Source organism: Schistosoma mansoni, chromosome 4, assembly GCF_000237925.1.
Source record: "Schistosoma mansoni strain Puerto Rico chromosome 4, complete genome".
Taxonomy (NCBI): Eukaryota; Metazoa; Platyhelminthes; class Trematoda; order Strigeidida; family Schistosomatidae; genus Schistosoma; species Schistosoma mansoni.
The window spans coordinates 21,329,871-21,344,272 of record NC_031498.1 but is presented as its reverse complement, the minus strand read 5'-3'; positions in this window follow the sequence as shown (position 1 = coordinate 21,344,272).

The window sequence follows — 14,402 nt, the reverse complement described above, 5'->3', positions numbered from 1 at the left end:
CACAATAATAAAGTGATAAACAAAACTAATAGACGCTCAGAATGACCAAAGAAACTTTATAGTCAAACTAGCTCGGAAGAAAAAAAACAAAAGGACTTATATGAGCCAGAAATCTCTTACATTTCACAGCATATTTGAGATTTTCATGATTTTCGATAAAGAAATACACTAAGTAGCATGATAAAATTACATTAACCATGATAATTGAGTTCATTTCATATCTTATTCAAAGATTTCATCATTGTATTACACTGAATAAGGTAATAATAGTGGTCACCCACGAACGTACATATAATGTAACGCAGGACATTTACGGTCAACCTGAGCAACCGACGACAGTATCTGTGGACGTTCATCATTGCCGATGTTCCCACAGCTATACTCGGTATCGATTTCCTACAGCACTATGAATTGCTAGTCGATTCACGTAGGCTGCAGCTAATTGATACTTCGTCGAACAGCAACTTTATGGGCTCTAAAGCCCACACAAACGCGTACCGAATCACAGGTGTATTTCATTCGCGTGACGATTTATTCCACGTTTTATTTCAGAAATTCCCCAAATTAACTAAACCTCTCGAGGAGACTCCATCGGTGACCAATCGTGTGGTACACCACATAGTCACCCGCGGACCACCAGTCACGGCAAGACCTCGCCGACTGGCACCGGACAAATTAGCTTTCGCTAAACGTGAGTTTGACAATTTACTAGCTACTGGTATTATTCGTCCTTCTCACAGTCCTTGGGCCTCACCTCTCCACATGGTTCGAAAAAAGGATGGGGTTAGTTGGAGACCATGCGGAGACTACCGAGCGTTAAACACAGCTACACGTTTCGATAGCTATCCCATCCCCCACATACATGACATCACGGCATCACTCAAGGGCACGATAATTTTTTCCAAGATCGATCTGATACGAGCATATCATCAGATCCCAGTCGCTCTTGAAGATATAGAGAAAACTGCCATCACGACTCCTTTCGGTTTATTTGAGTTCCTACGAATGCCATTTGGATTACGGAATGCTGCTCAAACTTTCCAAAGGTTTATCGATAGCATTGTACGAGACCTAGATTTTGTTCACGTCTATATTGATGACCTGCTAATCGCATCATCAAACGTAGATGAACATTATCAACACCTGACGCTACTATTCCAGCGCCTTTCGGATAATGGAATAATAGCCAACCCCGACAAGTGTGAACTCGGGAAGAAGGAAATAAAATTCTTAGGTCATGTTATTAAGCATGAGGGTATTCTACCTTGTGAGGATAAAGTACGTACGATAATGGAGTACACTGTACCGTCCACACTCAAGGAACTGAAGGCATTTCTCGGTTTGGTCAACTTCTACCGACGCTTCATTTCGCACGCGGCAGAACAGTTACGACCGTTAACCGATTTACTTCGCGGTAATCCACGCAAACTGGAATGGAACGACGCCGCACGTACTGCATTTTCAGATATCAAAACGGCCCTAGCTCAAGCCACACTTCTCGTGCATCCTGACCCATCAGCCACGCTTAGTATAGCGGTTGATGCATCGGATTTCGCCATAGGAGCCGTTATGCAACAGAATATCTCCGGTAGTTGGCAGCCCCTCGAATTTTTCTCACGACGCCTCACTCCCACGGAGACGAGATATAGCGCTTTTGGTCGCGAACTGCTAGCAGCCTACTGCGCCATCAAACATTTCCGGCACGCTGTAGAAGGTCGTAATTTCATCTTATTCACCGACCATAAGCCCTTAACGTATGCTCTGCATACCAAGTCTGACCGCTACTCACCACGAGAGTGCAGACATTTGGACTATATCTCCCAGTTCACGACAGACCTTCGTCACGTCAAAGGCGAGTCGAACTGTGTTGCTGATGCTTTATCACGTATCCAACTTAATGCAGTTACTTTGCCAATGCTTGACCTACCTGCTATAGCCGCCGCCCAAGCAAACGATACTTCATGCACGGAAGCACAACAGTCTACGTCCCTTCAGTGCCGGGAAGTACCCCTAGCTACTAGCTCAGGTACTATCCTATGCGATACTTCCACGGGCCTCCCTCGACCCATCGTACCCTCCGCTTATCGCCGTCTCGTCTTTGATGCCCTTCATGGTCTATCTCATCCTGGTATCGCAGCCACCCTACGCCTCATAGCTGCACGATACGTCTGGCCGTCAATGAATAAAGATGTCCGTATGTGGGTAAAGCAATGCTTACAATGTCAACGATCAAAAGTGCACAGGCACGTAGCTGCCCCTATTGGCACTTTCGCTACGCCTGATGCTCGCTTCGATCACGTTCACATAGACATTGTAGGACCATTACCACCATCGCACGGGTATGATCACATACTCACATGCATTGATCGTTTCACAAGATGGCCCGAAGCTATTCCCATCACGTCTATTACGGCGGAGACAGTTGCTCACCGCTTCGTAGAACGATGGATAGCTATGTACGGTTGTCCCTCGACTGTCACGACTGACCGAGGACAACAATTTGAGTCCGCATTATTCTCCTCACTAACACGGCTGCTTGGTACGGAACGCATACGCACTACCGCCTACCATCCAGCATCAAACGGTTTAGTTGAACGGTTTCATCGCCAACTTAAAAGTGCTCTTCGAGCACACGAAAACAACAATTGGTACGAAACCCTTCCGCTCGTCCTCCTGGGAATCAGAACGAGTCTAAAGGCAGATATTCAATGTTCCGCCGCTGAACTTGTTTACGGCACGACATTGCGTCTGCCTGGGGAATTTTTCACACCACGGAGCAGCACTAAGTTCGGCGAATCAGACTACGTCCAACGACTGTCTGCATTCATGCGAACACTGACTCCGGTGTCAACTCGTATACAACATCGACAGGTCGCTCTCCCTCGAGAGTTATCTACCTGTTCACATGTTTTCATACGAGTAGATTCGGTACGCAAACCTCTACAACAGCCTTACGAGGGCCCTTTTCACGTGATTTCCCGTCACGAAAAGACCTTCAAGGTTGATCGACGTGGCCGCATCGAAACAGTCAGCATTGATCGTCTCAAGCCAGCACACGTCGATGACAGTGCTATACCTGATAAGCCGAGACCCAATGTTAGACCCATCAGAGCTTCTAGCGGGATTTCTACATCTACTTCGGATCCCACGCTAGATGCACCTAAGACCTCATTCTCACGTCCCAGTCAACAGCACGTGTCATCTGCCCCGTCTACGGACGAGACTTCCGTCTCACGTCCAGACCTGCAGACCACACCGCCCTTGACTGCGGATGAGATTGCAGGCTCACGAGGTTCGAACGAGACTACCGTCTCACGTTCTGGTCGCCGAGTACGCTTACCCGTACGCTTTCTCGACTAACCTCATAACCAACTACGGATACAGTATAGGAATCTGCCCCTATACTACAAGAAAGCTACACTTTTCTCTTTTTCTATCATTTTTTTTGTTTACCCCGAGCCTACGCCTCCGACCATCGCTGTTACGGTATCGTCGACTTCAGTCAACTTTCGCGAAAGCTGGCCTGATCACCCACGCTCTAGTCAACGCACTCAGTCGACCTCTCTGGCTCCAAATACGTATGATATACATTTGGTCCCAAACATGGTTATCCTGGTCGCATCTGGTTCCTTGGCTCAATCTGGTTTCGTCCTACGTCTGCAGCGTTTCTGGTCCGGACCTCTACGAACGCAACCTTCAGATTCTGGATACAAACCACTCTGGTGTAGCATGCTAATCCAAGCAATCAATACAGCACGTTCCTTCTGGTACCGTTCTACGTCAAAGACTTTTGGTGGCAACTCGAGGATCAACGATCACTCCCTGTTCTGCCAACGTTTTCGTCCTACAATTGCACGTTTCGCGATCAGTCCCACGAATGAAACCGCTACGTATCGAAAGTGTAAATCCTTTCTAGCGGGGGGCTCCTGTAGTGACCGGCCAGTCTCGATAAGAACACGATTGGAATAATAGAAACAATTATTATTATTGTAACCAATTGTACCAGAGATTGTTTTACTGTATTTGTTTAACTGTATCCGTTTCACTTCTTGTTCCATATACCGCCTGGTTTGGTTCGAGCTTGCTCACGCACTGCTTGTTCGCTTGTACTCTTTGGCACGTCTCGGTATTATTTCGATACCACGAGATCGCCAATAAATATACTTGATCTGGACTAGTAAAGCCTTCTGATTTACGGGCTATCAAGGGAACCAAGTCATATTTGTACGCGTAATCGAATAGTAGTGGTGATCATAGTCCGCCCACGACTCGACATCCACTACAAACTCCTGGGAAGTCACTTGGACCAGCTCAGATGGTAGCGAGTTCCAGAATTTGAATACTTTTGAGGAGTAGGTGTGTCTATAGTCTATTCTTCTATGTTTTGCCTCCAAATTCTGAGTGTTACTACCGGGACTTTTGTTGGGACTGAGCTTAAGTAGGTATTTATGGGGATGTCCAGGAATATTTAGGATGCTTCAAGTAATTAGAAGGTCACCTCTGAGGCGACTATTCTCTGATGGGTGAAGGTTTGGTGATTTAGGGTGCTCTTCATAAGGCATGACTTTCAGTTCCGTAACTGATTTCGTGACTTGCCGTTGGATAAGTTCCAATGTATTCTTATCCTTCTGGAGGGAGGGAAATGCCATATTTCCATACTCTAGATAGGGTCAAATAAAAATTGAAGATTATATAGAAAGTTCCCCCATCGAACAGGAAAAAAATGGTTTTCATTATTAATGATGCAAGGTTAGCTCTAAAGGCATTTTTATCTCAGTTAGTGTAGGACTTAAAATTATAGGATACCAACACTCTTAGATCCTTTTCATTTAGGGAGCCTCAAAAGGGGAGATAACCAAGTTGTGTTTGTAGTCTTCAACATGTCTCAGATGGACTTATTCACACTTTGAAGTGATAAGGGCAAGTCCGTTGTCGTCTGCCCAACTTTGAAGTCGAATCAGATCCTCCTGAAGTGCCACTTTATCCTTTTGGTCGAAAACGTCTCTCCAGAGTTTCACATCATCAGCGAAAATTGTCAAATTTGACGGTACTTGCTGAAGAAGGTCATTTATATAAGTTAAGAGAAGTTCTAGTGCCGAACTCCAGAGAACCACCACAAAACATTCTATAGAGTGAGAAAAAGTGAAGTTTACCGTGACTCTAAAATGCCGATTATTCATATATAAAGTGGGCCAATCAATTAATGGTGGCTTGAAAATCTTTTGAACTTATTGGTAGGAAGTATGACTGTCCTCATCAAAAGCTTTAGGAAAGTCAAGTTGTGTGACGTCATACTTCCCCTCAAGATCAAGGAGTGTTTTTCATTTGTCCACCACGGTCAGCAGGTTGGTTATACAATGAAGACACCTCCTGAAACCATAGTGTTGGGGTGCAAAGAAGCTTATGGATAGTAAATGGTCACATAGACTCCATAATTTTTGAGGGTATCGAGAGAAGTGCTACTGGTAGATAGCTTGAAAGTTCGCTAGGTAGACCCCCTTTGAAATTGGTGCAACGTGAGTCAGCTTCCAGTTTCCTGATGCCGTGCCTCAGGTTAGTGAATGTGAGAACATCACGCTAGGTAGTTTTGTAAAGATTGAGGCCACTTATGTCAATATGGTAGGATGGGCCATTTCCAGACAGGGAGAAGTGTCCTTGTTTACTTGCTGCAGTTTCTGACATACCAAGTTGGAGCCCAAGTTCACTTCTGAGAGCCCTGATGAAATACAAATTAAGCTCTCGTCGATTTAGATGAAATGTGGGAGTTGAAATGTCTAGACTTCTATCCCGCCAGAAGTTTGTTGGCCTCACCGTCGTTATCGGTCGAAACATCCGGACCTTGCGATTGGGGGAACTCTGGTTTTAGTTTGTCGGAAAGGTTGTGGGACGGAATATATTTTATCGGACTGAAGACAAATTTATCGATCAGGTTTATGTGATACTGGAGCCTATTTATAGGATTTAATTTGTCCTACAGATATACTACTAGAATTATAAACGTGATACTGGTGATCCCAGAGTCTATGTGAAAGCCATAGTCAGAACAAGGACAACGTAGCTTTAAGCTTTACCTATTTCTAAACGTAAAATCAATTAGACTTGTACAATAATTAAGGGAATTGCAGTCATCAAGTTAGACGCACAAACATACCGATCAGCATTGAGTGTCTTATCGAAATGAATAAAACTTATGAATCACGCTGACATAATCGGATAATAATGTCTTCCGATTGGTAAGTCACATGCGACAGGGATAGTTTACAGACACATCAGACCAGAATAAAGTGATGGGAGCCGAAGCAAAGATTTGATTTGTTAGTTATGGACACAACTAACATTCCCCTCTAAGCGGACACCACGTCCAGGCTTCGCTAATATCGTGCTCAAATAATCCGCCTCTTCCAGTAGGCACAGGTTCCGTTTATTCCGACTTACCTCTACAGTTGCTGTCTTCTGTCGAACTCTTTTGGCTTGTCCATCTGGACCACAATTGACCTGTCTAACTATGGCTTTTAGCCACAGATTTCTCGGCGAGCCAGTATTGTTTACTAACACTAAATCTCCTGGTCGCATATTTCTTCTCATCTCTAACCACTTGGATCTCGCATGAAGGATTGTTAAGTACTCTCACAACCATCCGTTCCAAAATACGTTGGCTAGTTGTTGTGCTTCATTCCATTTCCTGTTATATAAACACGTTTCACTCACTTGCGCTTTTTCGAATGATACACCTCTGTAAACTAACAATAACTTATATGGCGTAAGTACGTCCAGATTATCACGGTCATTAACTAGCTTTACCAGTGGTCGATTGTTCAGTTTTCATTCAGATTTTATTAAAAACGTCTCTAAAGACTCGTCCGTCAGTACATTCTGAAACAGTAGTGATCACAGAATTCTTCTTATTGACTTTATGATGCGTCCCCACACACAGCCTCGGTAATTAGCTCTCGCAGATTTAAAGTGCCATTCACAACCTCTTTCCAAATGGGCATTCGTTATCTTGTTCTGGCCTCAGCTACACACAATATGTATAAGACTGGCGTCGGCTCCTCTAACTTTCGAACTGTTATCGCTAACCACATGTTTTGGGTGACCCCTCATAGAAGCGAATCTTGGGAGAGCTCATAAAAATGAGTCAGTATTTAAGTTGTAATCCATTTTGATATCAACTGCTCTAATAAACAAGCAAGTGGACAAACAGCCGCATCGTTTTTCAATGACTCGCCTTCTCTTAACGCAAAATCGTCCATACAAAAATAATTGCATGATGGTACGTAAGCTCCCAGGTGACATGTGGGTAGTGGAGCCATAATTTGTGAGCACGGCGTACTGGTGAGTCTCTTGCATAGAAAGCACCGCTTCAGGACTCTTTGGATAGCAGCTTGACTCTTGGTGATCCAGAACTCTTCGCATAGACTGTCAATGGTGCGAGTAATATCAGAATGCAGATGATAGTTCATTACAATGAAGTCGGTAACAAAATGATTACTAGTAAGTATAAACGGATGTTTGCTCTTGAAGGGCAAGCATGATAATTGAAGTCGTCACCCTACTCGAATGACGTCATCGATTACGAAGGGATTAAGATTTTTTATCAGACTCCTACACACAACGTTACTTATCATTTTCTCACCAGCAGACATAAGGTGGAGTGTCGTTTCCTTGTTCGAAACATATCAACGTAATCTCCTCGGTCTTTCTTGCGATTCACATGTATTGCCGTGCTCGTCTTTGTGCCATATTTGCCTTAGTGTCTCTATCTCTATGGGGAATGAGATCATTTGAACCAATTTAATTATATTCTGCTTCTCACTATCAGTTTCTTCCAATCTCAATCTACCGAGAATTAACGGTCTTCTGTCTAGTGGACAAACCTCCTACATAGAGCGAATATTCTCAGCGTTTTGGACCAAGTCTTACAATTACTTAATCGCTTCAAAAGTTGGTCTGAATAACTTCTCGCTGGTGTCTCACCTAATTCTTCTGTAAACAAATGGGCTAAAAATGGTCCTTTTCTTCGCGTGAATTCGGTCAGCCACTTTCGCTTTGCCATAAAAAGTGCGGTCGGCGAAACCACTTATTTAGTTTGATGCTATCGTCTAACGACAATCCACATGAAGCACGATCCTCAGGATTCTGTTTAATTTTAACGTATTACGATTATTGAATCCGTTCACTAAGTGACAGAAGGGAGAGGGATACGCAATTATGTTCCACGTGTTTTCCAATCTTAGCACACAGTAAAACAGCTGTTAATTCCGTCCTAGGAACGGTTGCAAGTTGCAGTGTGGCAATCCTGAACTTAGCTAAGACAAGGGAACAATAAGCGTGACAGAAGACATCTTCAAAAGCAGCATATTTCTGCAAGGGCAGGTACGCGCCATTTTTACAGACATGATCTACAAGTTACAACATATACTGTTCCTCAGTATGCATCCCATGCAGGGTTGTTCAGTAAATATAATCTATAAAAGTTGATAGCTGTTCATTCGTTCAGATATAAGGTGTTTTCTTCAGAATATTTTCCAAAGGGGCATCGCGTCCTTGTTACATACCAGATCCAATTTCGACGAAAAGTGTATTAGGGTTTCGGTCGTGCTAAGTATTTATGTAACGCAGCTTTTCAGGCTTACAAATTAGACTTGTGGAGCGCCTGGTGCGAACTATGACCTTGGTAAAGCGCGTACGTCCAGCTTGTTTCAGATGTCAGAAGTTACATAGCTTCACCCTCAGAGCAAGATTCTGAAAAAAGAGAAACCGTGGAGCAGCAAGGCATTTGGATATGAACGATAACCAATGCCTAACATTTAGTGGTGGAACAGACGAAGGTATGATAAACAATTAGATCAAATTGGTACCAGCTCAAATTGCTAGAGTGAAATGTGATCAATGGCTCTAGATGAGAGAAAGCAGTAATGAAGAACAATGAGTTATGATATTTATCAAGGCGGAGTAGGCTCGAATGAAGGAAGGGAAGTCAAGATTGGAATGCTATATGCAAATTCTGGGGCATCAACAAAGCAATGAATCTGAGTAGCCAGTAGTTGGTACGATTCTGGTACAAGACATCCGGGAAGTAAAAGTTCACTTAGGCGCCTCACACCTCTGAGCCAACAGTCCCATCTCATAACGCACTCTGCAGGAAGTTCTGCGTCTCATGCCAGATTTTGCCGACGGGTATCTCGCAAAATTAATTTAGCCGGCAAAACGAATGGAGCTATAAACCCAACTGCGTCGAATATAGAGGCTACATACGACAGAATGGTTCTTCTTGTAGGAGTCGCATCGAATTTACACACTCCGAGGATTTTATTCATTCGAACGTTCCGCTCTATTCCTAGAGTCCCTTCATTTCTTTCCATAGATAAACAAATGTCTACGTTTCTTTCTATTCAGTCTTCCTCCAGAATAAGCTTCATTAATTCAACATTGTTCCTGGTCCACTTGGTCAGAATAACCCCTCCAGACGTAACATTTCCTTCAGCTGAGAATATACCAATTTAGCTTTTCCTATCGTATCAACACTAGTTAATAAATCGTCAACGTTGAACTGTTCCTTCGCTGTCTGTATAATACATCCGGGAAACTTAGCTTCGTTGTATAGGAAAGTTCTTTGTGAGCAAACGTTGTGCAATTTGGTGCGGAGGTCACACCAAACAAATGTACTTTCATCCTACAGGTTTCTGGTTCATTTCTTATGTCACCCTGCGGCCACCAAAGAAATCTAAGGGCTTCACGATTGTGTGGCGGGACAATCACTTGATGAAACATAGCTGCAATGTCTGCCATGAGACCTATTGGTCCTCGCGGAAATCTGGTGAAGACATCTATCAGATTGTTAACTAAATGTGAATCAGAACACAAGTTTTCATTCGGAGACGTCCTGAAGTATTGTGCTACACAGTCGAATACGATTCTTAACTTATAGTGTTTTTTCGGATGAAAGATATGGTGGTGCAGTAAATAACAAACCCGACACTTAATGGAGTTCTTTGTAATTTTTTGGCGTTCAACATACTGTGCCATCACATTAACATATTCCTTATGCAACCTCTGACCATAGATGAGCCGGTTTCTTAAGTAACTTAATCTACTCATAGCTAGTTTTCTAATATTAGGTAGGCTTTGTCGGTGACGCCAGGGCAAAACTATCTGGTAATGCCCGTTCACTAACTGTGTAGATTTGGACATAGCATCCGAGGCTTTATGATCTTCAACCGACATGGACACACGGTGATTCGAGTCTTCTTCAAAGTCCATCATATATAACTGGTCTAATCTAGCTTCTAGTTCGTCTTTAGACGATAGATAATTTATGATACCCAGGTTTCTCGTGGTCTCAATTTAAGGTCTAAACAACGTCCACCCTAAAAGGGTTATTCTGGCGTATGGTTCGTCAGATCTTCCCACTCTTTTATCTCACCTGCCTCAGGTACATGGTACCCTACCAGTACTTTGTCGTCTTTGTTGCTAACTGTAGGAAGGGTCACACCGTGCAAGTGAGATCACGATGCCATCTGAGATGTTGTTGGCGCCGTTCTACGTATCAGGTAATCTCTCGACTGTCCGTACCTTTGGGATTTTAAACGACGAAGATGAATCTAAGGGTGAAACTTCCAGTCGAACCTCTTTACAATGAAATGTGGACTGGCTATCCAGCGTTTTCAAAAAACATCTTAAACTCTCCCTCTAAACCTAACCTTCTTTCTATATCTTCTGTAATAAGCGAAGCGTCTGAGTCACTATCTAGGTCAGCGCAGGTCTGTACCTTTCTTTCTCCATTTTTTACCAATACAGGCACTACTACAACTGCTACTTATCTGTGTACACGTTCAACACTTTCCTCCGTACATAATTGGGTATTAACGGGGTCATTGCTATTGCTATCCCTCTGTTCTTCTCACTTCCTGTGTAACAAGATATGGTGTCTCTGGCCACATCCTTCGACGGCACATGACCTCAGTGCCCAACAGTTTCTTGTTATGTGATTCGCCATCAGACAGACATTACACAGCTTCTTCAATACAAACTCTATCCTTTCGTTACCATCCTTACCTCTAAATCTTTCACATTGGCCTAGGGAGTGCTTCCAGTACATAATGAAGATAATAACGCAATAGTCATTGGTCTTACGTGTGAAGCGACATCAGAACCACTCATGCTAGCGAACGACACTCTCACTTTATATTTTCTTTTAGTAACAGCAACCGATTGCCTTCGGTTGTGATTAGAAAGATCACCACTGACAGGTAATCCGTATTCAGTATTATCAATGTCTGACTGCTCCTTCACAAATTCCCAAAGGTCCTCGAATGAAAGTTCTCTACCTCTCTTAAAAATTCTACATGCCACTTTAATCCATTCTCTCTGTAAGTGTCGCGGGAGTTTTAAAAACATATGTTCGATGGTTTTTGTATGATTAAGATCGGATAAATAGTTCATCGGTGTCAGTGTTAGCTCACAAATATGCATCTCATGAGACAGCCTTCTTAAACTATCTGCATCAGTCCCCTTAATGTCATGGACACTCAGCATCTTACCAATAAATACATGGGCTACGTTGTGCTTCTGACCGAATGCTTTCACGAGAAGCTTTAACGCTTTACTATAGCCTTCTTCTTGCTCGAGCAATTCACAAGCCTAAGCTTCACCATCACAATACTGAATCAAATGGTTTAACCTATATCGAGTTCCAATGCTTTCATCAAAACAGTCTTTGAAATTTCGTATGAAACTCAAATAGTTCATGAAATTAACGTCAAACCTTATGATCCCTCCCTTTGGTAGGTCTTAAGCTTCAGATATCATTGTTATCCGGTCCTTTCTAAGAGGAATGTCAACTGTATGTGAGGCAGATGTAGACTCATACGACATCACCCTGTCAGCCACAACTTAATTTTAATGTTCTCTTCCCTTCTGACGAAACCGTTCTAACTCAATTATTCTTCCTATCTGAGCTAAGCGTGCTTAGGCTGATTCTAACTCTAACACGGGATCTATTCGGTTGCTGCTTCCACCGAACTGTAAAGGTGATACTGGTGATCCCAGAGTCTATGTGAAAGCCATAGTCAGAACAAGGACAACGTAGCTTTAAGCTTTACCTATTTCTAAACGTAAAATCAATTAGACTTGTACAATAATTAAGGGAATTGCAGTCATCAAGTTAGACGCACAAACATACCGATCAGCATTGAGTGTCTTATCGAAATGAATAAAACTTATGAGTCACGCTGACATAATCGGATAATAATGTCTTCCGATTGGTAAGTCACATGCGACAGGGATAGTTTACAGACACATCAGACCAGAATAAAGTGATGGGAGCCGAAGCAACGATTTGATTTGTTAGTTATGGACATAACTAACATTGTCTTCCCTTATTGCTTTTGTTCATCAGTTCTTTGCGTGTTTGAATTGTCTGTATACTTTAATAATACCAGTCCATTTACATTTCACACAGTAGTGCTGAAGATACGACCAGTATTCTAGTTTGACAACTATTAACCAGTAACACTTTCTATATTCGAGGCGTCCCCCAATCGGTTAAAATCAGAAGTCAGATGCGAAGAGGTAGGAAAGATATATTTAATACGTTATCAATATATCGAGAAACGGTTACTCTAATCTGGCTAGTGAACGTAGGAGCTGCTTCCCACGCTGAGTCGTAACGTGATCTGATGCGGATGCATGACCGAAAGCCTTCAGTTAAACAAGCCCACTTAAAACAATGTGGTCAGCATCCAATGTCGAACACTTAAAAGGCTATTGATTTTGGGGAATTATTTACAGCTACAGTGCCTTTTGTGTCTAAGAATTCGATGAATGCGATTCTTGATGATGATGAGATACTATCCGGTAAGAAATCCCGATGAGCTTCACATTAATTTGAGTGTGAACGTCCCAGTTCACCTGCTGCAGATCGACCTGTAAAGCTGGCACATTCAGCATTTGTAACTTCATCATCTGTTGTATTTAAAACTCAGTTTTTTCTGTAAGATTTAAGTTCATGACTGAATGATAACCCTTACCCAGACGAGCGAAGACTGAGATTGAGGCCAAACTGAATGAGGTTTCGCATAACCGCGACATAACAAAAACCGTCAGTTAAGACAGATTGCCTGAGTTCGTAGGATATTCAATGTCCGTTTGCCGGATACCATCAGCATCACCAGACGACACTACAGAGAACTAAATAGGGCATAGTTGAGTCACTAAAAAATTCAGGTTAGTGGAAGAAGAGCATTACAGCCGACAAACAGAAATACGAGCAACAGCTAACAACGACAGTGGGAAAGGCTGCAACAGAACGAAATGTCAAACAACCGTATGACACAACAAACAAACTGAGAGGGAAATATAGTAAACCAGAGAGACCGGTCAATGACAAACAAGGCAAGACAATCACTGAAATTCAAAAACAGAGGAACAGATGGGTAGAACACTTTGAAGAACTCTTCGATAGGCCAGCTCGATTTAATCTAACGCACATAGAAGCAGAACACACAGACCTTCCTATTGGTGTCACTCCATCGACAATCGAAGAAATCAGCATGGTCATCAGACAAATCAAAAGTGGGAAAACAGTAGGACCTGACAATATACCAATTGAAGCACTCATGTCACACATAGGAGCAACTGAAAATATGTTCCACGTTTTGTTGAGGAAGGATTGGGAGAAAGAAGAAGTGCCGACAGACTGGAAAGAAGGACACTACATCGAGAAATCGAAGAATCTCTAGAAGAGCTGAAACGTTCCATGTACCTGGGAAGCATCATTAATGAACAAGGAGGATCTGATGCAGACGCAAAAGCTAGGATTGACAAAGGAAGGTCAGCATTCCTACAGTTGAAGAATATATACATCTCAGAAAAAATATCAACCGACTTCAATGTCAGAATCTTGAATACGAACGTCAAGACAGTTCTCTTGTACGGATCTGAAACTATTGTGGGAGAGAACGATCCAGCTTCCGACTGGAGATGAAATTTAGAACAGACTCTGGAAGTAGATGGGGCACACATTGAGGGAACCATCAAACTGTATCGTGAGGCAAACGCCAACTTAAAATCCTGACAGAAAAACGGAAAGGAGGGAGGCCAAAGAACACATCGCTACGAGAATTGGATGCGGATATTAGAAGAATGAATAGTAACTGGAAAGAACTGGAAAGGATTCTTTTAGGCCATCTTTTGACGAATAAATCTATATCGAGGGAACACGCACAGTATGCACATATGCCAATTAGAGACTGACCAGTTGCAGTCCTAAACATCAATGAGAATATTCAAACAAACAATACTAAATGAATTTAAAAGTTTATTTTCTTTGTGACCAGTAATTTAGAATAATATGGCGTTAGCAGATTTGATTACATCAAAGGAGTCTAATTGTTAGGTCC